The sequence below is a fragment of the Oncorhynchus mykiss genome, chromosome 20 (assembly GCF_057628025.1).
Source record: "Oncorhynchus mykiss isolate SJ-2025 chromosome 20, ASM5762802v1, whole genome shotgun sequence".
Taxonomy (NCBI): domain Eukaryota; kingdom Metazoa; phylum Chordata; class Actinopteri; order Salmoniformes; family Salmonidae; genus Oncorhynchus; species Oncorhynchus mykiss.
The window spans coordinates 16,682,715-16,706,770 of NC_143041.1; the positions used below are offsets into that span (position 1 = coordinate 16,682,715).

The 24,056-nt window shown below is 42.6% G+C and overlaps 1 protein-coding gene across 2 annotated transcripts in view; it reads left to right on the forward strand.

The window, feature by feature from the left end:
• The window catches only part of pcdh15b (protocadherin-related 15b), a 213,781-nt gene that overhangs the window by 9,994 nt on the left and 179,731 nt on the right, over nt 1-24,056 (forward strand). For both annotated transcript variants that reach the window (XM_090212388.1, XM_036955811.2), the window contains exon 2: nt 16,848-16,906. The gene's annotated coding sequence lies outside the window, so the exon portion shown is untranslated. The remainder of the gene's footprint in view (nt 1-16,847; nt 16,907-24,056) is intronic.

The window sequence follows — 24,056 nt, forward strand, 5'->3', positions numbered from 1 at the left end:
GAGATGGAACGGCTTTCCCAAAAACCTTCTAAATGAAATGTTCACTACAAAGTAACCTATGCCTACCTGGCAGAGTGATCCAGTATCATGATTACTTGCATCTATCCAGTGGCCATTTTGTTTTGCAAACTCTACAGTCACATGAGCGCTACAGAAACCTCCAACCAAACAATTGTCTCTTGCTGGTGCACAATTGCATTAAAGGGTAACTACACCCCAAAATTCTAATTTTGTACATTTTTCCCGAGACCTCAAAAGTGGTCTCCTGATGTGGTTTAAGCGTTGTTGTGGACTTACAACATCAAATGTTGTTGTTGTTGTTTCTATTAAAAAGTTTTAGCGTGAAAACCTGATATTATTGGGGGGGGGGGAAAGGAAGCCTGGAAAAACAAAACGGAGACAACAAAATTTGTGAAAAAACAAAACGGAAACAGATTTCCTACTGTAGCCTACAATAACTCAGACTCTTTCTTTCTCACACACACACACAAACACACACACACACTGTTCTTCCATCAACATTGTTGAATCTACTGATGTGATCTCTGTTGAGGATTTGTAATAGAGATTTTTGTGGATGTTGAATGTAAATATTTAATGAATTTATCTTCTTACAGCTTGCGATGGTGAATGTGTCAAAGGAAAGACAGGAAAGCTATAACGTATTTCCGTTTTATCTCAAACTGCGGCCGGCAAGCCTACCTTTTGACTTCTAATGTATGGTGCAGAAATGTATTGACTGCTACTCAATCATAGAGACGAGATAGGATCTGTGCTCGTTGTAATTCCTATCTCGTTCTCTCCATCGTCTACCTTACTTGGCCATACAATGACCTTAGATATGGCCATTTGTTAAACATGTGTGAGGTGGACATCTTTCTTGGCTCCATGATTATGTGATTATCAAACTTTGCGTTGGCTCTAATTGCACACAGAAGGTGTTTAGGAAATGTTTTAATTGGAAAAAAAATGTGCACAGATTGAACGAGGGGAATTACGTCCTTATATTAATTCATTAGTTTTCAATTATTTCATTGTTTGACATCGTCAGAATTAAAATATAGATTTAATTACCGAGAGTCAAGCCAATTAATGTTGTTGCTGAATTTGGTGTCTCTCAGTCACAAATCACCCATGGATTTAATCAACATGTCCAGGGTATGCAAACAAAGCACAATCGTCACCCTAGTTTCCCCTCCCTGTCGCTCGCCGGTTCCTTTCCACTGCCCAGGAGGGATGTGGAAGGCAATCTACTGGAGAATGGAATTCTCCATAAGCATGTTGTGCCACGCGACTGTGTCTCCGCAGGCACCTTCTGGTAGGCTAATCCACTCACTGCAATGTAGTTCAATCTCGCCAGGTGATACTGTATCCCATCCCTGCTGCACCCGGACTCGGCTCACTAACCATTCTAGTTAGCTACGTTCTTGACCTTTAAAAAAAAAACTGGTCCTCAAAGTTGCTCACGTGTTCAATCTCGCTCTCAAGGGCTGGCAGCGTCCCCGATAACGTTTAAGATGTGCCCTATACTTCTGTTTTGCTTCCCGTCTTGAGTTTTATGTGGATGCATTTGGACTTGCAATTATTTGGAGGCTTCGAACATGAGCAATGCAAGATAAATGCATCGCATTACAATCATACACTCATTGTTTAAGGCTCAAAGGATGATGCTGATATCCATAACAGATCAATGCTTAATCCATAAATGCTGCTGGTTTGACTACTAGATGACCATAAGAGAACACATACAGAATGATGTCTTCATCGTTACAGGTGTTTATACTGTATCTCAACATTAGGGCCATGAAGATAGAGGCTTTTATTGTCTTGTCGCTCCCAGATCTAGAGCCACGTTTCTGTTTTTCATTACATACATAGGATCTTAATTTGACCACTCTGTTGTTGCTGAGAATTTTCCAGCAGCCCAGGAAATGCAGATGTGCTTCGTGATTTAGATAAATTCACTGAAACCCTGCCCTAACGCACAGTTCTATGAGCAGTATTGCACTTTTCACGTAGTGTAATTTTGTCCAGCTAATAGCCTAACCACCGATCAAGCAACGTTATGTACTAATTGTTCATATCCTGTTGCTGCAGGATAATTCTGCTGCAACAATACGTGTCAAATTAAGATCCTACAACTGTGCTTTCTTTTTTTCCCTCCAGCTTGGATAATAAATGTGCAAGACAGAGGTTGTGTTTTTCTTATGTGCACCATATTAAATAGCATGATTAAGTTCAGTAATGGCCGTGGGAGGAACTCAGGGTGTAAGCACAAAATCAGAGTGCTTTAAAGTATAAATTGTGAAATGGAAAAGTGTGTAGGGGTGGGTGGTGCTGTAATATTACTAATGTCAAGGCATTGTCACTGTGTTCCAATTCAAGTGCAGGGAGGCTTGACTGAGAAGATCGCCCCTATTTTATTGCATCGTTGAGGGGAAAAGCGTCTTACCTGCTCTTTCAGGAAGTGTGTTTTCCACTGACGTTTAGTGCAAGGCCTCCTTAGCTTACTCACTCTGACTTCTACTACTTCTGGTACCACCACCACCACCACCACCATTTATATTACCACTAATACCATTGCTACTGTTACTTCCACTACCCCTACAGCTACCAGTACTCTGACTAAAACTGTAACATGAAAGGTGTCTATCAGACCAGTTTAGGGCCCCAGTCGACAAGTTCATGGGTTATATGAATGACTAATGACCGTTTTGAAATCTGTTCAGTGGGCACATGAAGAATTTCGATGCGGTCAAGCTGACAGTACCAAACATATTTATCTGGTGATTTACTATCTTTAACATGGTGTTAATAATACAGTAGGATACCAATCATTCATGTCTATCATTTAATAATACTAAAATATTAATAAGTGTGAGTCACTTCTCCAGAAATATCTCTTCAGACTCCTCATATCCCGTCTTCAGCTGAGCAAGAGTAAAATACCGAAGACCTAGGAGTTGAGGCAAAGCGAGGTAGATAGAGTTTATCTACTGGTTGATGCCTTATCTCTCACCACGGCATCCAACTGTCAGAGGCAGTGCAAACAGGCTAGTCTTTTGGAAACAGCCAACATATTGCAGTCGAGAACATTTAAGATAACTCCTTCAGAGTCCTACTTTTTTTTTATTCTAAAATCAGTCCTCTCTGGCATTTTTGTTGTGATATTTCTCTGTGGGTGTTCTGTACACTTGTACATCCTGTTTCATGAAACCAAGCTGGGAAATAGACTCAGGATTAGTCAAGGTTTTTGGCCACTCTCTAGCGTCAAGGTGACAACGTATAAAATTGACACCGTAACAAAAATGATACCACACAGATAGTTACAGTACATAGCCTCATGGTGGATACAGGATCAGAGGTGGAGATGGCATCATCCCTAAGTTGGGTTGATTCCTACAAGTAGTCTTTAACATTTGAGTTCTAATTCTTCTCAAAGCAAGAAACATCGAGGAAGAAATGTGATGGGCAGTACTAGGCTACATGAGAAAGAGGAGAGAGCAGGATAAGGCGACCGAGTGTCTAATGAGTACAAGGCATGGGGCTGTGAGGGGGGGCTTACGGATTCGGCAAAGTCTTGGAACTCTTGTCAACGCCACTTTGAAGTTAATGGATGACATGCAATTAAAAAGTATGGGCTAAAAATCCAATCTAATCCATTTGAGTAGGGAATCTGTGGATGCAGGATTGATTTTTTTACCCTCCGATAAGACCATGCCTTTTCCTAAAACTCCACACAGGATTGTTCGAGAATTAGTGTATATTTCTAGGTAGAAATGCACTCTTCTGACTGCCTTTTTAAAAAATGTGACTTAATTTGAGGAAAGCAGCATTCATAAACCTTCTTCATGAGGAAATGGCTGGGTTGAATACCTGTACCTAATCGTGGATTTAAGACAAGCTCTCTTAAACAACTGCCCGAGGCTCCACGGTCTGTTGGAAATATTATCCGTTTGAACTCAGGGGCCAGTGTAGAGAGACTACATTTACGGCTAGCGGCTGGATACATTTGACTGTTAGTGTTCAGCGTAACAGTTTGGGGTCTGGAATAGCCATCTGGGAGAGTTGCCAGGTTGGGTCCTGACAACCAATTTAAACATGGGGGTGGTGTGAGGCTATTATTCCAGCTACAGTAGATACAGAGTAGGAGGGACTAACATCTCTCTAAGCACTTCTCACATCTCCCAAACAGCTCTCACTGAGACATGCTTCTGTCTCTAAAGACATTGCTCTAGCGTTGCTCTCCACCGAATAGCATTAGATCCTTGCCCTCCGGGAATCTGTCCTCATCCCACTGGTTATAGAGATGTTTATTTAAGAATATGAACATACGGTTGAATTCATCTATAGAGAGATAAACTCCCCCTATGTAATGTTTCATCAGCCTGTGGTACTCCTTGGGCACATGACGGTTACTATTGAACCTGATTTGTTTGGTAATTACTCACTATAAACTACTGGGCTGTGTCCTCCTTTCTTTGTCCTCGTTGCATCACATTTTCGAAAATAAGGCCCTCCTTTTTATTGCCCTGGGATTGCTGTGCGCCATCATTAGTCAGGAGGGAGATATTCCACCACCCTCTCTTATTTAGTGGTCCTCGAGGGACGTCCTCAGCATGGTAATTTATTAAGATTTGATTTATTTTAACGTTTTTTCCAATGTATTTTTTTTCTGTATGAACATCAGTTGCTAAGAACAATTCAGTTGCTAAGAACAATTCAGTCGTATCTCAAAGCACTTTCAGTGCAAGAAAAGATTACATTTTACAATTTTTTTTTTAAAGCACAGGTCTGCTCATAGACTTTAGCTCTCCTCCTTCTCTAGAGTGACATTTAATTGACAAAAACAACATTGTCGGTAGTTGAAGTGCCAAGGCTTTGAGCATAAAGACCTCTGATGGAGTAGTATGATGAGCGTGCACCGACTGAACCGTGTGCGTTAGTACATTCCATCGGGAAGTGCACCGACTGAACCGTGTGCCTTACTACATTCCATCGGGAAGTGCACCGACTGAACCGTGTGCGTTAGTACATTCCATCGGGAAGTGCACCGACTGAACCGTGTGCCTTACTACATTCCATCGGGAAGTGCACCGACTGAACCGTGTGCGTTAGTACATTCCATCGGGAAGTGCACCGACTGAACCGTGTGCCTTACTACATTCCATCGGGAAGTGCACCGACTGAACCGTGTGCGTTAGTACATTCCATCGGGAAGTGCACCGACTGAACCGTGTGCCTTACTACATTCCATCGGGAAGTGCACCGACTGAACCGTGTGCCTTACTACATTCCATCGGGAAGTGCACCGACTGAACCGTGTGCCTTACTACATTCCATCGGGAAGTGCACCGACTGAACCGTGTGCCTTACTACATTCCATCGGGAAGTGCACCGACTGAACCGTGTGCGTTAGTACATTCCATCGGGAAGTGCACCGACTGAACCGTGTGCGTTAGTACATTCCATCGGGAAGTGCACCGACTGAACCGTGTGCGTTAGTACATTCCATCGGGAAGTGCACCGACTGAACCGTGTGCGTTAGTACATTCCATCGGGAAGTGCACCGACTGAACCGTGTGCGTTAGTACATTCCATCGGGAAGTGCACCGACTGAACCGTGTGCGTTAGTACATTCCATCGGGAAGTGCACCGACTGAACCGTGTGCGTTAGTACATTCCATCGGGAAGTGCACCGACTGAACCGTGTGCGTTAGTACATTCCATCGGGAAGTGCACCGACTGAACCGTGTGCGTTAGTACATTCCATCGGGAAGTGCACCGACTGAACCGTGTGCGTTAGTACATTCCATCGGGAAGTGCACCGACTGAACCGTGTGCCTTACTACATTCCATCGGGAAGTGCACCGACTGAACCGTGTGCCTTACTACATTCCATCGGGAAGTGCACCGACTGAACCGTGTGCCTTACTACATTCCATCGGGAAGTGCACCGACTGAACCGTGTGCCTTACTACATTCCATCGGGAAGTGCACCGGCTGAACCGTGTGCGTTAGTACATTCCATCGGGAAGTGCACCGACTGAACCGTGTGCCTTACTACATTCCATCGGGAAGTGCACCGACTGAACCGTGTGCCTTACTACATTCCATCGGGAAGTGCACCGACTGAACCGTGTGCGTTAGTACATTCCATCGGGAAGTGCACCGACTGAACCGTGTGCGTTAGTACATTCCATCGGGAAGTGCACCGACTGAACCGTGTGCGTTAGTACATTCCATCGGGAAGTGCACCGACTGAACCGTGTGCGTTAGTACATTCCATCGGGAAGTGCACCGACTGAACCGTGTGCGTTAGTACATTCCATCGGGAAGTGCACCGACTGAACCGTGTGCGTTAGTACATTCCATCGGGAAGTGCACCGACTGAACCGTGTGCGTTAGTACATTCCATCGGGAAGTGCACCGACTGAACCGTGTGCGTTAGTACATTCCATCGGGAAGTGCACCGACTGAACCGTGTGCGTTAGTACATTCCATCGGGAAGTGCACCGACTGAACCGTGTGCCTTACTACATTCCATCGGGAAGTGCACCGACTGAACCGTGTGCCTTACTACATTCCATCGGGAAGTGCACCGACTGAACCGTGTGCCTTACTACATTCCATCGGGAAGTGCACCGACTGAACCGTGTGCCTTACTACATTCCATCGGGAAGTGCACCGGCTGAACCGTGTGCGTTAGTACATTCCATCGGGAAGTGCACCGACTGAACCGTGTGCGTTAGTACATTCCATCGGGAAGTGCACCGACTGAACCGTGTGCGTTAGTACATTCCATCGGGAAGTGCACCGACTGAACCGTGTGCGTTAGTACATTCCATCGGGAAGTGCACCGACTGAACCGTGTGCGTTAGTACATTCCATCGGGAAGTGCACCGACTGAACCGTGTGCGTTAGTACATTCCATCGGGAAGTGCACCGACTGAACCGTGTGCGTTAGTACATTCCATCGGGAAGTGCACCGACTGAACCGTGTGCGTTAGTACATTCCATCGGGAAGTGCACCGACTGAACCGTGTGCGTTAGTACATTCCATCGGGAAGTGCACCGGCTGATTTTATTCAACCTAAATAGGATACATGCTTGTTTGAACACCGCAAATGACTTATGAAACGCTATGACAGGCCTGGCATAAGTGTGACAAAGGAAGTTAAAATAATACCATACATTATTTGTCACTGGCTGGAAATGATGGGCCAATTCAGTGCTTGGAACTCCCCCTCGTCTCACAAATGGCTAGCATTTATAGCTCGACAGAGAAGTTGACTGTGCTAAGTGAGGTGACAAGCTAGCTTGACAATGTTAGACTGGCTTTGTTTTATAGCCTGCTGTGTGTACAGCACTGCTACTGCAGATCCACTCCTAACCGTCTGACATGAACACACACACACACAGAATTTGATGTCATCTTTACCCTCCGTTGATAAAATAAGAGATGTCACATTTTCAATTCCTGGATTTAGTCCTTTATTTTTGGTGAAAAATATGTATTACTATTATCAAATAGTTACCTTTTGATCCTTGTCGTTGCAACCTGGAATCACGCGAACTTTGAAGTGTTGTTTGTTAGATTTCTGTGTTATTAGGAGTCTGTCTGTATACAGCAACATTGTGGTTGGACATGATGTCATCACTTTTACTTAGAATTGATAGAATTGATCAGGTACACATGTCAATAGATGTCAATGGAAACACAACTATAGGCTATAAACAAAGCACGTTCACTCTGTCTCGGCGAGAATATATACATCCATAGCAATAGCAACCTGGAGAGAAAGCAGTTTTTGTTTCTTGGAATGTGAAACATTTTCAGAATGGACCCAGCCTTCTATTTTTTGAACCATTTAATGGTTCATTGTCTTTGTAGTCTCTATCGGCAGACGGGTTGCCTCCCACGTTAACAATGTTCCGACATGCACGTCTGCACAGACACAGACACAAAGCATAGGTGGAACTGGATGAGTAACATCTGGCTTATTCATTTGTGCCCTGATGTACATATCTCCACTGGACACACAATTGAGTGTATTTAGCTTGTTTGAGTAGTTTGCATGAGCCATGACAACTAACATTGGTGTTACAAGCTTTCACCCACTGAATGGCTGTAGCTATAATTAGTTGAACAACCTGCGTCTGAAATTGTGTCCTCTGTCCATGTTTTTGGGGGGATTCATTTTTCAAGAGCACAGTTCCTGCTCACATTTTTAAGCCTCACCTGCCCAAATGTGTGATTTATTGGGAGAGTTGTCTGTTGGAAGAGCACTGTCCCTGGAAGATTTTTTTTCAAAGTTGCCAAGACAATCCCTCATGTCCCCGTTTCCGAGACTAGTATCTTTGGCCATGCTTCTGCGGAGGATGATACTGTGCTGCCTGGAGTGAAAGTATTCCAATATTCAGCGAAAAAAGGCCCGGCAGTCATCCACACAAACACTGTCCTCTGCTCAGTGTAAACATGCACTGTCAATCAGAGGAGATAAATAATAAGTCGAGTTCCCATAGTTTGCCAAGCTTAGGACCTTGTATTGGATAGGAAAATATTGCCTCCAGCATGAGCCGTTGAGAGTCGATACCAGAACCAAACAGTAGTCCTTTTTTGGATATTGTTGCTTTACATAATTACCCCTGATCTTTGCTTTACTGTTATCCGTTATTTTAAAGCATGCGTCTATGCCATTTCTAAGTTGCACACACTTCTATGTTAAATAGAGGTATCTGTCTCAGCAAGAAGGAAAATATAATCGCCCGTGTTTTATTCATGTGGCTTTCTCTTCTAATGCCTCTTTTAGAAAGTTTGTTTTGTAGAGATGAGGATGCTTTATCTCCGGGGTCATCAGTAACTTATCTGGCTTTGCACCTCGGCAGTGGGTCTGCAAAGTCCCAGCGGGAAAGCAGCATGAATGACGACCACTCGATGAATCATGACCCCCTCGTTCGCAATTGAAGACGTATCTCTGTCTTTGCACTTCTGAAGGGCACCTTTGAGTCCCACAGTGTGGTAGTGGTACTGTCTGTATATCACAAGGAAACGAGGTCAAGCTGACAACGAAGGGAGTAGAATATCGTTTTAGAATCTCGTTGCCTTTGTCTGAATGTGAAACTGCTTTCGGAATGTTATCTCAATCAATACATTGTCTCGGAGTATAATACCGTCTCAATTACAATTAAGTGGTACAACACCTTCAGAAGTGTTATGCTGTTGTGAACTGCATATGTACAACATTATTTCTGTTAACAAACATACGATCACTCTGCTTAAAAATAAGTCTTCTGAAATGAACAGGGCATTTTCTTATTCTATTCAGTTGGACTTGAACTCATTAAAGTTAAATAAATATTTTCCCATATGAATGTGCACCTACTCCATATCAGGTGCTTCTCATAAGGTCCCTCATTATTGGCCCTTGTCTGTTCCCCAGCTTTCTGATTTAGAACCACAAGACAGGTAGCTGTCAATCAGGATATGTAGATCAGAGCAGAAGCTATGCAAACACCATGTAATTGGTTTCATTAATCAGATATATCTGAGGACAAGTACTCATGCTGGATGTGAAGGCTTTTCTTATTTACAGAGAACCTCCAGCGACTTCCTCCTTTTGATCTGTGAATTGCTGGTAACGCTTGATTTCCCCTGAATGGGAACCAGTCTGCAACACTGTCCTCTCTCTCATTGCAGTATCTTCTTCGAGTGCACTGGGTAATGCCACAACATGATTTTCTGCCCTAAGAAACCTACATATAATCTCCCCCTAGAATGTAATAGCATTTTTTTCCCCCTCCATCTGAAAAAATAAACAAATGTATTTTCATGTTAGTTATATTGGGAGTAAGTGTGGAGATGCACTTTGGTGGAATCCAAGAGTTCACTTCAACTCAGTTGGTGTGGCTCGTAGTGGGAATCTCTGCTCTTTTGAAAACCTATTGAGACATTTTGAGAAAGCACATCATTTTGCCAATTCAAGTTTTATTTTCAGTGATGGTCAAAAAGCATGTGCCACAGGAGGCAGTTTTATATTTTAGTGTAAATTCACTCAGTACTCTGTACCACACCAACCACACACCTGTCAAATCGTCAGTTGACTTTTTGTTTTCAGAAGCCAGCTACTGCCCCTTTTATATCTTCCATCTATAGTAACCACCCACTTGGACCATGAAGAGCGATTTTGATCTGTACTAAATATATAAACTCAGCAAAAAAAAGAAACGTCCCTTTTTCAGGACCCTGTCTTTCAAAGATAATTCCTAAAAAATCCAAATAACTTCACAGATCTTCATTGTAACTGGTTCAGATACTGTTTCCCATGCTTGTTCAATGAACCATAAACAATTAATGAACATGCACCTGTGGAACGGTCATTAAGACACTAACAGCTTACAGACGGTAGGCAATTAAGGTCACGGTTATGAAAATGTAGGACACTAAAGAGGCCTTTCTACTGACTAACACCAAAAGAAAGATCCCCAGGGTCCCTGCTCATCTGCGTGAACGTGCCTTAGGCATGCTGCAAGGAGGCATGAGCACTGTAGATGTGGCCAGGGCAATACATTGCGATGTCCATACTGTGAGATGCCTAAGACAGCGCTACAGGGAGACAAGACGGACAGCTGACCGTCCTCGCAGTGGCAGACCACGTGTAACAACACCTGCACAGGATTGGTACATCCGAACATCACACCTGTGGGACAGGTACAGGATGGCAACAACAACTGCCCGAGTTACACCAGGAACGCACAATCCCTCCATCAGTGCTCAAACTGTCCGCAATAGGCTGACAGAGGCTGGACTGAGGGCTTGTAAGGCCTGTTGTAAAGGCAGGTCCTCACCAGAAATCACCATCAACAATGTCGCCTATGGGCACAAACCCCCGTCGCTGGATCAGACAGGACTGGCAAAAAGTGCTCTTCACTGACGAGTCGCGGTTTTGTCTCTCCAGGGGGATGGTCAGATTCACGTTTATGGTCGAAGGAATGAGCATTCCACAGAGACCTGTACTCTGGAGCGGGATCAATTTGGAGGTGGAGGGTCTGTCATGGTCTGGGGCAGTGTGTCACAGCATCATTGGACTGAGCTTGTTGTCATTGCAGGCAATCTCACCGCTGTACTTTACAAGACATCCTCCTCCCTCATGTGGTACCCTTCCTGCAGGCTCATCCTGACATGAACCCCCAGCTTGACAATGCCACCAGCCATACTGCTCGTTCTGTGCGTGATTTCATGCAAGACAGGAATGTCAGTGTTCTACCATGGCCAGCAAAGAGTCCGGATCCCATTGAGCACATCTGGGACCTGTTGTATCGAAGGGTGAGGACTAGGGTTATTCCCCCCCAGAAGTCCGGGAACTTGCAGGTGCCTTGGTGGAAGAGTGAGAACATCTCACAGCAAGAACTGTCAGATCTGGTGCAGTCCATGAGGAGGAGATGCACTGCAGTACTTAATGCAGCTAGTGGCCACACCAGATTCGGACTGTTACTTTTGATTTTGCCCCCCCCCCGCCTTTGTTCAGGGACACATTATTCAATTTCTGTTGGTCACATGTCTGTGGAACTTGTTCAGTTTATGTCTCAGTTGTTAAATCTTATGTTCATACAACTATTTACACATGCTAAGTTTGCTGAAAATAAACGCAGTTGACAGTAAGGGGATGTTTCTTTTTTTGGTGAGTTTAGTAAGACCGCTATTAAAAGCCTTTAAATTTTGAATGGTTGCCATGTGACGTATTTCCACTTTTTAATATAAAAAGAAAACAGTCAGCTCATGCCTCAGAAGGCTGAATGGCATTTTGTAGACTGTGGTGTTGGTATTAGCTCAGTCTTGTTGAGTAGTCGAAGGGAGATGGTAGCAGAACACAAAGTGAAGGGCCCATGGTGCACGTTAGATGAATGCCTGCAGTCTCCAGAGAGAGGGGGAGATTGCTGTTGTCTTTTTGAAGGATGAGCAAGTTTTTTGCACGCTCAGTTCAATTTTGTTCGCTCACAGTCTAAAAGTAGAAGGTATCTTTCCAGAAATGAAGAATTGAGAGTTTGGGTATAAGTGTTGTAGCTTTTAAATAGGTTTGTTCCCCAAAAAGGTGAAGATGAGCAAAATGTAGTTCCGAATTTTAGAAGTGTTTAACAATTGGCTGATTATGGATGGCAACAAGGTGGCATGTTGAATGACTTGTTCTGAGGTGAAAGCCCATGCATTGTCGAAGTTGTTTGTAGAGAATTAGTTGCACTTTGACAATACCATTTTTCTATTGGTCCCTGTACTGCTTAATGGTTAACTCTGTGTTGTAGATGAGTATGAAAGATTAAGTCTCTGTCGTCCCGACTATCAGGTCTCCGTATAAACAGAGACAGATCAATAGAATTATGCCCCTGCAAGAAAGCTAAGAAGGCTTAACCTTTAAATTGATCATTGATTTCCCCCTTCTCATTTGAGTCAAATTATTAGAATTGTATGTCCCAGTCAGTTTTAAACTATATTGTTAATGTCTGCAAATGTCATAGAGGGGAAGTAGTCAAGAGAATCTAATGTTTGGTTTAATATCTGGATCGCTTTATTGCTTATCTTGTTCGGTTAAGAGTGGTCTTGTCTCAGAGGGTTGATAATGTCATGCATATGCTGGGACAGGACTTGTCCACACTTTTATATAGTAACATGTGGATGATTAGCTATGACCTTGAAATCTTGACCCCAAATAATGGGCAGCAGGTTGCTGAGTGTTTGGCCAGTAACCGAAAAGTCGTTTGTTCACCTTGTCGGTTCGGGTATTTGAACCCTCTATCGATATGCTCTTGAGCAAGGCTCTTAACCCTGATTTGCTCCAGGGGCGACGTATTACTATGGCTGACCCTGTAAAACAACACATTTCACTGCACCTATCTGGTGTAGAGTGCCTTTAGAAAGTATTCATACCCCTTGACTTATTACACATTTGTGTTGTGCCACAGCCTGAATTCAATATGGATTAAATATGTTTTTTTCCTCAGCCATCTACACACAATAAATACCACATAACGACAAAGTGAAAACATGTTTTCAGATATTTTCGCAAATGTGTTGAAAATGAAATACAGAAATATCTCATTTACATAATTATTCACACCCCTGAGTCAATACTTTGTGGAAGCACCTTTGGCAGCGATTACAGCTGTGAGTCTTCTAAGCTTTCCAAACCTGGATTGTGCAACATTTGCCCATTTATTCTTTTCAAAATCCTTCAAGCTCTGTCAAATTGGAACATGCACTGTCTTCTTGGTAAGGAACTCCAGTGTAGATTTGGCCTTGTGTTTTAGGTTATTGTCCTGCTGAAAGGTGAATTAATCTCCCAGTGTCTGGTGGAAAGCAGACTGAACAACATTTTCCTCTAGGATTTTGCCTGTGCTTGGCTCCATTCTGTTTCCCTTTTATCCTGAAAACTCCCTAGTCCTTGAATTTGCCTCAAATATAACACTTTGTATTCAGGACAAAAAGTTAATTGCTTTACCACGGTTTTTGCAGCATTACTTTAGTGCCTTGTTGCAGTTTTCTCCTATCACAGCCATTAAACTCTGTAACTGTTTTAAGGTCAACATTGGCCTCATGGTGAAATCCCTGACCAGTTTCCTTCCTTTCGGACAACTGAGTTAGGAAGGACACCTGTATCTTTGTAGTGACTGAGTGTGTTGATACACCATCTAAAGTGTAATTAGTAACTGCACCATGTGCCATGATATTCAATGTCTGCTTTTTAAAACGTTTACCCGTCTAGCAATAGGTGCCCTTCCTTTGCAAGGCATTGGAAAACTTCCCTGGACTGCTCGACTGAGGGACCTTACAGATAATTGTTTGTGTGGTGTACAGAGATGAGATAGTCATGAAATAATTACATGTATGTTAAACACTATTATTGCACACAGAGTCAGCCCATGCAACTTCTTTTGTGACATGTTAAGCAACTCTTCACTCCTGAACTTATTTAGGCTTATTTAAGGGTTGAATACATATTAACTCAAGACATTTCAGCTTTTCAGGTTTAATTAATTTGTAAACATTTCAAAAAAGACAATTCCAAATTGGAATTATGGTGTATGTGTAGGCTAGTGACAACATTTTTCAATTTAATACATTTTCAATTCAGGCTGTAACACAAGAAAATGTGGATGTGTGGGGTGTGAATGCTTTCTGAAGGCACTGTATGTGAATTGTTTATGATCTTGCCAGCTCCTGTAATAATGATCTGTACACTGTAGCTTTTGTTTATTGTACTGTAGTAAAATGAGCTCCAAATGAGATCCCAGTGGATATCTGTGGCTTTCCAATTGGAGTTAATCAATGAGACGTCTAGCGTATCCCCATGCTAACTTAACACTAAAGCCAAGCATGTCATGAAAATAAAATACGTATTGTCATTAATATCTACAGTATATCTACCCAGCCCAAATGTCTTCCCCCTTTCTGACTTATGTTTCTGTTCCAGCTGCCACTCATTGGCTGTGTTTACACACATCATATCAGGGTATTTACATTTTTTAAAAATGGACGGTATTTGACGATATTTTATGGGTTTTAATAATAAAAGTTTTAAATTTTCTTCATGAGTAGTGCATGACCCTAAAGTGACAACAGATACATTCTAAGTGATTTCAATGGCCCTTTCTCCATTCTGATTGTTTTATACTGGTCAATCAAACCCCAACCACAAATACTATTCAGCATTTTCATACATTTCTGCATTTCTTGCACTAATTTGAGATCATTTCCACACTGCCACGTAGTGTCGCACGATATGGGCAAACAACCTGGACCTTATTTTGAACGAAATGTTGCAGTTGCGATTTGACTTGTGATTTAGAGCAAAACACTTGGGTGAACAGTTGGAATCATGGAAATAGAATGATTATTCAAATTCTATAGTTGGAATATAATAGTGAGCACTTTGAATACAGTATTGCCAGGGAGGAGTTGTGACAGGGTAGGACCCAAAGTGTTGACAAGTGTCTCCTAGGGAACCCTATAATGTTTGGCCACATAGAATGTTTTCTCTTAGCTACTGAGCTAACATATTCATGCTTTGTATATTCCTCTTTGATTTAGAAGATACTGTTGCACAAACAACATGCTGATTTAGGTCTACACCATCACTGGTATTATGAGGCTGTATAGCTAATTATGTTTGCTCTCACTCAGTACATTTATTAGCTAGCTAGCCAGCTAACTAGCAATTAGCATTAGCGGCTAACAAGCTTTAGGCCCAACTTGCTAAGAAAAGACAAACTGTTTGCAGATGTAAGAAACACAAAAGACTAGTGTTATTATAGAATGCTAGTGGGTTTATATTAAGAAGAAAAGTATCGTTGTCATCAACATTGTTGCATGCGCTACATTGACCATGCAGACAACACAAGTGTCTCTGGTCGAGGAACAACAAATGCACTCCTTGAGTGACAGGGAGTGGTGCTAGGTCTGTGTGGAAAGCAGCATTGTGCGAGATCGAGCGGAGAGAGATGACTCAAGTAGCGAGGTAAACTATAAAAATCCATGTTACACACAGCGTATTCCATATAACAAACCAAACGATCAAATACCATTATAGAAGGTAAAGTAAAAACCCAAACGGGTCCATGCATCAATACCATTATATCATAAAATATGGTATACCACCCAGCCCTACCCAATTTTGATCTTTTTTTTCACTAATTGTCCTTTTGACCGTACAGATCAGCTCTGAAAAGATCCGATGTGATTGATAAATGGGCCAATTAGCTCCCGAGTGGTGCTGCGTTCGAAGGCACTGCGACTCAGGCTGTACCACAACCGGACGTGATTTGGAGTCTCAGGGCGACGCACAATTGGCCCAGCGTTAGGGTTTTGGCCTGTGTAGGCCGTCATTGTAAATAAGAGTTTGTTTTTAACTGACTTGCCCAGTTAAATAAAGGTTTTAAAAAATATATATATTTTAGAAAAAATATGAGTTAGGCTGCCTGTATAAACACAGTGCTTGACAGCTAATTAAAACTAAGGCAAACATGGGTTTCAGGTTCATACAGCCTATAATTCTTCATTATCTCCCCACAGCAGGCATTAACCCTGAAGGGGAGGAGAAATTGTTGCCCAATGCCCATCGTTGTCAGCTGTTTTCCCGCTCATTTCTTCTGACATAAAAGATATATCCTTCTTAATAGGATGTAGGATGGAGGTGTGACCTTTGGGAAAACAGTGAAAAGTCACATTTCTCATCAATCATTGCTTGGGACGGTTGAGGCGGTTGTCATGGGTGATAGACCCCCTGTAATGTTCAAAACAGCAATGATTGTCTTCATCCATGGAACTTATATGTTTGTCTTTATCTATAGAACGTTGTCTTCACATAGAGAATGCATACAGAGCTTTTAATCAGCTGTCAGTTTTGGCCTCTAGATGTTTGATTAACAAACACATTGAGCATCACTCAACCAACAATCCTCGAACCAGCCATCACTACAGATGTAGGGTCTTAATTTGATCAGCCTGGTGCAGGAGAATGTTCCTGCAATGCAAGGAATTTTAAAACGTGTAGTGTATTTGCAGTTTAAAAAAGCTGTTTGTAATTTGCACTTTGAAGTTTGTAATTTCCACATTGAAATTTGAAACTTGATTCACTTGCAAAAAATGTATCAACCCCTACAAAAATGGACCATTAATTATAATCCACATAAAAATTCACATTTCCATTTATTGCAGGATTATTTGTAGCTCAGAATTCTGAACAATATTATTATTATTTTGTATTTTTTTTAATAATCTGTGAACATATTAAAATGGACAGAGAACCTTTTCATTAAAATGTTGCTCAAAACCATAATAAACTTCTCTCTTGCAGGTGCTGGCATTGTGCCCAAGAGGAAAGACATGTTTTTTGATCAAGAAGAAACAACCTAGGTAAGTCTTGATCTTCCTTGTCTCTTGTTTTACCATCTGAATATCCTTCTTGATGCCAGCCTTGCCAGGGATCCCCAAACTTCTTTTGGCCCACAACTCCAGTTTGTATCTGAAAATTCTCGCGACCCAAACCATGTGAAAAAAAAATGATGTAACTAACAGCCCATGCTTTCTTTAACTTTTTAAAACTTTTTTTTAACAGCCAATCATACTGTATTCTTTTAATGTGGGCCTATGACAGTCAATTGCAAATTAGTCTGACAGAATTGATCTTATACTCACCACCACTAAGAGATGGGTGTGTTTGATGCGTGTCACGTCGGAGCTTCTCAGAGTCAGTGCGCACCTCATCTCTCCTGTCACATCCAACCATCGATCAATACTTTTTTTTTGGTAATGCAGACGGGAGCACTGAATCAGCGTACGATGAGTTTGAATACTTGGAGGGAGACGGCACAGTATTCCCTTTGAGTCAGGAACTCCTCCGTAGTGACCCGTAAATGCGTTGGCTGCAGCATTCAGTCACTCCATCAGCTGTTCGATTTCACTTACCGCCATGTCAACTAAGCCAGGATCACAGTGAAACAGATTTGGTCAATCATCTGTCACATTCTTGGGTATTTCTGCTGCATGCACGCATTCAGTTCAGTAAGTCTGTTACATAGGCAAGGAGACACATTTATTTTTTTACACAGAAAGTCAACAAAGTCTCTTTTTTTACATCCATTGCGATTGACAAAAGTTCCTCTCTCAATTAAAAAATATATTTCCAAAACTCCCCCTCGATAATCACCAAGCCTCATATGTCTGATCACATATCTCCACATAGTTTTGCGAACAGGTGTGTGAGCAATGTAGTTTACAATCAAAGTTACCCGCTGCTTTTCTCTGAGTTCTGCACTCAGCTCTTTTGCCACCAGTTGCTTTTGGTGTGTCCATTATAGCTCAGTGGGTGTGTCCATTATTAGCTCAGTGGGTGTGTCCATTATAGCTCAGTGGGTGTGTCATACAATGCGTTCATATGGCAGAGATAGACACGTTCTTAACTAAAATGCAGAGGCCTGTCCGCCGTTCCGCCATAGATGGAGCCCCATCTGTGCAAAAGCCCACCATTCAATTTGTGAATACAGCCACGCAGCACACTGAAAATCCCCTGTGCCGATTTAATGCTTGAGAATCGTGAGACAGAACAATTTGTCCTCGTGAATAGCATACCCCGACGTGTAGCGAACAAAAGTCAATGCACTGGCATCTAGTCCCTCACAGCTAAGTCCATTTGGAGAGCATATGGTGGGGAGTTTGAGTCGTTCAGTAGGAATTTCCTCTTCATTTCTAGTTATAGCCTAACTTCTTAGTTTCATAGTGTTATTTGACAAAGGTATTGACGTGAGTTTCTGTACCTCTGCCTGCCTCTCCACACATGGTTTTCACCATATCAATGGCGGCCAGTAATATCAAGGTCTCTGCAATAGTGTGTGGTTTCATATCATAGTGAGCCTAGCCATTCACCATGGGAATGATTCAAGTGCAACGGTCAAGTGCAGCCTTTTCTCACAATCTAAGGGCACTCTGGTTGAATTTTTACGTTTAGATTTGAATCATTTTCATTCCGGTTTTTAAGGTGAACCACATTACAATGATTTTGAGAGACAAAGACTATATTTTAATATATATATATATATTTTTTAACCAGGATTTTGGAAATTCTTCCACCACCCAATTTTCATATCAGGCGACCCCATGTGGGGTCGCGATCCCTTATTTCGGAACTGCTGGGTTATGCTCATGTCATTGTTTGAACTCATCCAGGATGTCTCATTGTTTATCGCAAAATGTTATGTCTTTTGTATCATATTTTATAAATCCTTATGTATGTGACCACTGGTGGAGCGAATCAAGAGCCAGACCTCTCAGAATCTGTCTACTAGCTATATGTTAAGTCTTCAATTGTCAGAAACAATAGACATCCAGCACCCATTTGATTTGATCCAGCACCAACCTGTTGTTTTCCCTGTGAAAGAAAATGGAGCGATAGGTTCGTCCCTCATCACAGAGGACATGTGACCGTGAAAGGTGAGGGTGGTTGGCCAGGCAAGTGGCCTGGAAGAGGGGACGCTGAGGAAAGTGTGAATTCAGATATAGTACAACAGCAGACCACCTCTACTTCTCTGGCGGTTTGGAGCGCTCAGAGCACTTCGCTGGACCTGTGTTAATGATGTCGTATTGCTTATATCTGTGGCATACAAGTGTGCATTTTTTGCCCAGGGTTAACAAATGCTTGTGTGAACACAGACTGAGCTAGCCTAGGGCCAGTCTAGCCTCTGGCTAAGTACAATGTAGTGTGAAAAGGCCTTTAATTGAATGCTCAAGTGTCACGGAAACGCCTATGAACATGATGTAGACGTTATCCTGAAAACTCATGTTCTGGGAAGATATACTGAAAACACACATACAGGTACAGTGGGGAGAACAAGAATTTGATACACTACCGATTATGCAGGTTTTCCTACTTACAAAGCATGTAGAGGTCTGTAATTGTTATCATAGGTACACTTCAACTGTGAGAGACGGAATCTAAAAATCCAAAAAATCACATTTGTATGATTTTTAAGTAATTAATTAGCATTTTATTGCATGACATAAGTATTTGATCACCTACCAACCAGTAAGAATTACGGCTCTCACAGACCTGTTAGTTTTTCTTTAAGAAGCCCTCCTGTTCTCCACTCATTACCTATATTAACTGCACCTGTTTGAACTCGTTACCTGTATAAAAGACACCTGTCCACACACTCAATCAAACAGACTCCAACCTCTCCACAATGGCCAAGACCAGAGAGCTGTGTAAGGACATCAGGGATAAAATTGTAGACCTGCACAAGGCTGGGATGGGCTACAGGACAATAGGCAAGCAGCTTGGTGAGAAGGCAACAACTGTTGGCGCAATTATTAGAAAATGGAAGAAGTTCAAGATGACGGTCAATCACCCTCGGTCTGGGGCTCCATGCAAGATCTCACCTTGTGGGGCATCAATGATCACGAGGAAGGTGAGGGATCAGCCCAGAACTACACGGCAGGACCTGGTCAATGACCTGAAGAGAGCTGGGACCACAGTCTCAAAGAAAACCTTTAGTAACACACTACGCCGTCATGGATTAAAATCCTGCAGCGCACGCAAGGTCCCCCTGCTCAAGCCAGCGCATGTCCAGGCCCATCTGAAGTTTTCCAATGACCATCTGGATGATCCAGAGGAGGAATGGGAGAAGGTCATGTGGTCTGATGAGACAAAAATAGAGCTTTTTGGTATAAACTCCACTCGCCGTGTTTGGAGGAAGAATACGGATGAGTACAACCCCAAGAACACGATCCCAACCGTGAAGCATGGAGGTGGAAACATCATTCTTTGGGGATGCTTTTCTGCAAAGGGGACAGAACGACTGCACCGTATTGAGGGGAGGATGGATGGGGCCATGTATCGCGAGATCTTGGCCAACAACCTCCTTCCCCCAGTAGGAGCATTGAAGATGGGTCGTGGCTGGGTCTTCCAGCATGACAACGACCCAAAACACACAGCCAGGGAAACTAAGGAGTGGCTCCGTAAGAAGCATCTCAAGGACATGGAGTGGCCTAGCCAGTCTCCAGACCTGAACCCAATAGAAAATCTTTGGAGGGAGCTGAAAGTCCTTATTGCCCAGCGACAGCTCCGGAACCTGAAGGATCTGGAGAAGGTCTGTATGGAGGAGTGGGCCAAAATCCTTGCTGCAGTGTGTGCAAACCTGGTCAAGAACTACAGGAAACGTATGATCTCTGTTTCTGTACCAAATATTAAGTTCTGCTTTTCTGATGTATCAAATACTTATGTCACTGCAAAATCGGCAGTGTATCGAATACTTGTTCTCCCCACTGTATATTCTGAAGACATAGAAAAAAAGATATAACATTAGCACAGACCAACCACCGTGAGCCCTATGTAACCCTTCACAGGGTCAAAGTTCAGTGAAGATTTAGACACTAGCTATGGGAGGAATAGTACTGTGCTCTGAGCTGTTCGCTGCACCATTCTATACAGTGTGGGCAGGGCTGGTATACAACATAAAACGATGTAGATTGCTCCTTTTTAACACACATTAATATTCATGGTGAATTGATGGGCTTTGCCATTTAGATTGAGTGGGGCCGTAAAGGTGTCTAAGTAAGCAGGTCGTAAATATATTGCTTAAAAAAAATCCACAAAATCTGTCAGCTGCCACCACTGCATTTATAGAGGTGCTGCTGCCTTGTAATGGGGGACCTTGGGTGTCCTTCCACTTCACTTGTAATTAGTTATATTAGTGCAAGTTCCCTGGAACTGCTCCTGGCCCTGTATGCCTTGGGTCTCTCAGGTACCACTGACTGGCAGCACAGGCAGGTGGTAGTAATCTCCAGTAATCACCCTCTCACAGTTTCTCTGGAAACAGCAGATATAATGACTTTGGGCTTTTCATAACTTCAGACACACATTTTTTTTTCTTCTATACACTCGCTCCAGCGTTGCCACGACTAAACTGAATAGTCGTCTGGTTTTTGGTGTACTAGTGCTCTTATCTGAGGATTCCAAGGCTCAGACTGAGAGTCCTGTTGGCTGGTCGTATTTTAAAGACACTGTAAATAAATGTGGATCTTTCCAAATGATCTCTCCTGAGGAACGAGGGAAAGAAGCAGGTTTTAAAAATATTCCCCCAACCCCGAAAAGGACGGAACACAATAAAACATAACAGATGAATGACACTTACAGATCTAGGATCTTAATTTGAGCCAGTTTGCTACACCAGGAAATGGTTATGTGGATTATAATTAGTGGTAATGTAGGGCTTGATAAATGTTTTGTTAGGGCAAATCAAGTCTAACATTTTAAAGTGGAAATTACAAACTTCAGAAGCCTTTTTGAAACTCGAATACACCAGAAGTTTACATTTCCTGCCGTGCAGGAAAATTCTCAGCAACAAAAGAGTGATCAAATGAAGATTCTACATCTGTACTCACACCTACCCTCATCTTCATATCCATTGTGAAATTTCCTTTGTCCCTTTTATTATGCTTGATAGGCAGCCACGAATCATGCTCTAAGTATAGATTTACTGTAGGCTGTCACCGAATGTACACAAATTTCATAACATACTGTTACGGCTCTCATTGGTAGAATGACTGGACCAAGGTGCAGCGTGGTAGGCGTACATCGTCTTTTTATTTATGACACCAAAAGCAAAACAACAATGACAAAAAAACAAAAGGGCACAGTTCTGTAAGGCTACGAAACCATACAGAAAACAAGATCCCACAAAAACCAAACGGAAAATGACAACTTATATATGATCCCCAATCAGAGACAACGATAGACAGCTAGCTGCCTCTGATTGGGAACCACACTCGGCAAAAACAAAGAAATAGAAAACATAGAATGCCCACCCAAATCACACCCTGACCTAACCAAATAGAGAAATAAAAAGGCTCTCTAAGGTCAGGGCGTGACACATACGGTACATATGAACTCCCCACACAATGTCAGTGGAGACCAAGGCAAAAATACGTCACAACTTACACACAACTCCACAGTAACTTTGTAGTGACATTTGGAAGCTGTGTGTGTGTGTGTGTGTGTGTGTGTGTGTGTGTGTGTGTGTGTGTGTATGTGTGTGTGTGCGCCTGCTGTAGCCAGCTCCTGCCCCAAGGGCACCTAACTGCCACTGGAGAAGGAGCAATTAGCACTGTAATAATGGACCACAGAGCCAGAACCCACCTCACAATCCTCCACATGCTTCATGTCTCTCCAGCAGACCTACACTAACTAAGACACAGGTTGAAGCTCCAGGATGTAAAGAAAGAAATGTAGCCAACAACCAAACCACATGTACGGGAATGGCAGTGGGTGAAATTTGAACTACAAGAGTTGTTGAGTAGCTCAAAGATAGCGAGCACGAAAGCGAGAGAGATACAGGAACCTGTGGACAGGTGGCCGGCGATGAGGGACCCTGATACCGATGAGGGACCCTAAGCCCTGATCAGACCCTTATACCGTGATGGGATTTCAAGACCTTGATGTCTTCGGACCCCTGTGGAGATTTGCAGTCTTAAATACTGTACCGTTTATGGGTGTTAACCTCACGTATAGACACAGTGTTCAATCACTAGTGTCCCTCCAACAGCATAATAGCTTTGCACACAGCATTGTGTCTACATACTGTCATTGGGCTAAATACCCTTTTTATTGGGATGTGGTGTTATCCAATGACACAGTAGTAGCATATTTGTCACCACTTAACATACTGAGCGGTTTTCCTTGAGGTCTGTCTTTGAGCCAAAGCATTGTCAGCACCATGGAGAGCTCCAACACACACTCTTTGCTCCCGCCCGATGGAAAGTCTCAGCTAACAACATAGGTCAAAAGAAATGGCAGCGGTTACATGCTGGTGGTTCTGTACAGTAGCTACGCACATTGAATTGTATTCTGTGTCCATTGAACTTGAGATGGACTAAATCCTTTGTGATGCAAAATGACATATTGTTCAACAGCTGCCATTTTTTTTGCTGTGGGTCTTTGAAATGGAGAGTTGAGGGCTAAACATATAGCGCAAAAGGCCTGAACATATGTATTTCATTAGCTTCAGGCTGTGATACAGGGCCTGTGTGATCATATAGAATATATTCATATCAGGGTTTTACACCTTTCAAGCATGAATCCACTAGCTTATATGAGGGTGGATTGGTTTCTGTGTTAATTGAAAATGTGACATTTTAATTTCAGTCAGTAACTACATCATACATTAGAAATGTGTACATATATCCATTACATACAGGGATATTTGCATATTAGGTCCACACATTGCCTTATTATAATGTGAGGCAACAGTGCATCCAAAACCCTGTGTTCATCTACAAGGGTGAAAGCCACTGGTACAAATGACCTAGTAGTGTACCATTATTGCCATTCTTGCTTTCCAAATAACACATTCATTATTGCTGGCACAACAAAACCAGGCAGTCCAATTGAAGACGTCATTGAGGCCTGTATAATTTCAGTAACCATGAGAAGAGTACATTTAGTCTCTGCGTTGGGCAGAGTCTGTCAAATCTTTATTGCCTGTCTGTAGATTGGCTCCTATAGTCTCTCTCT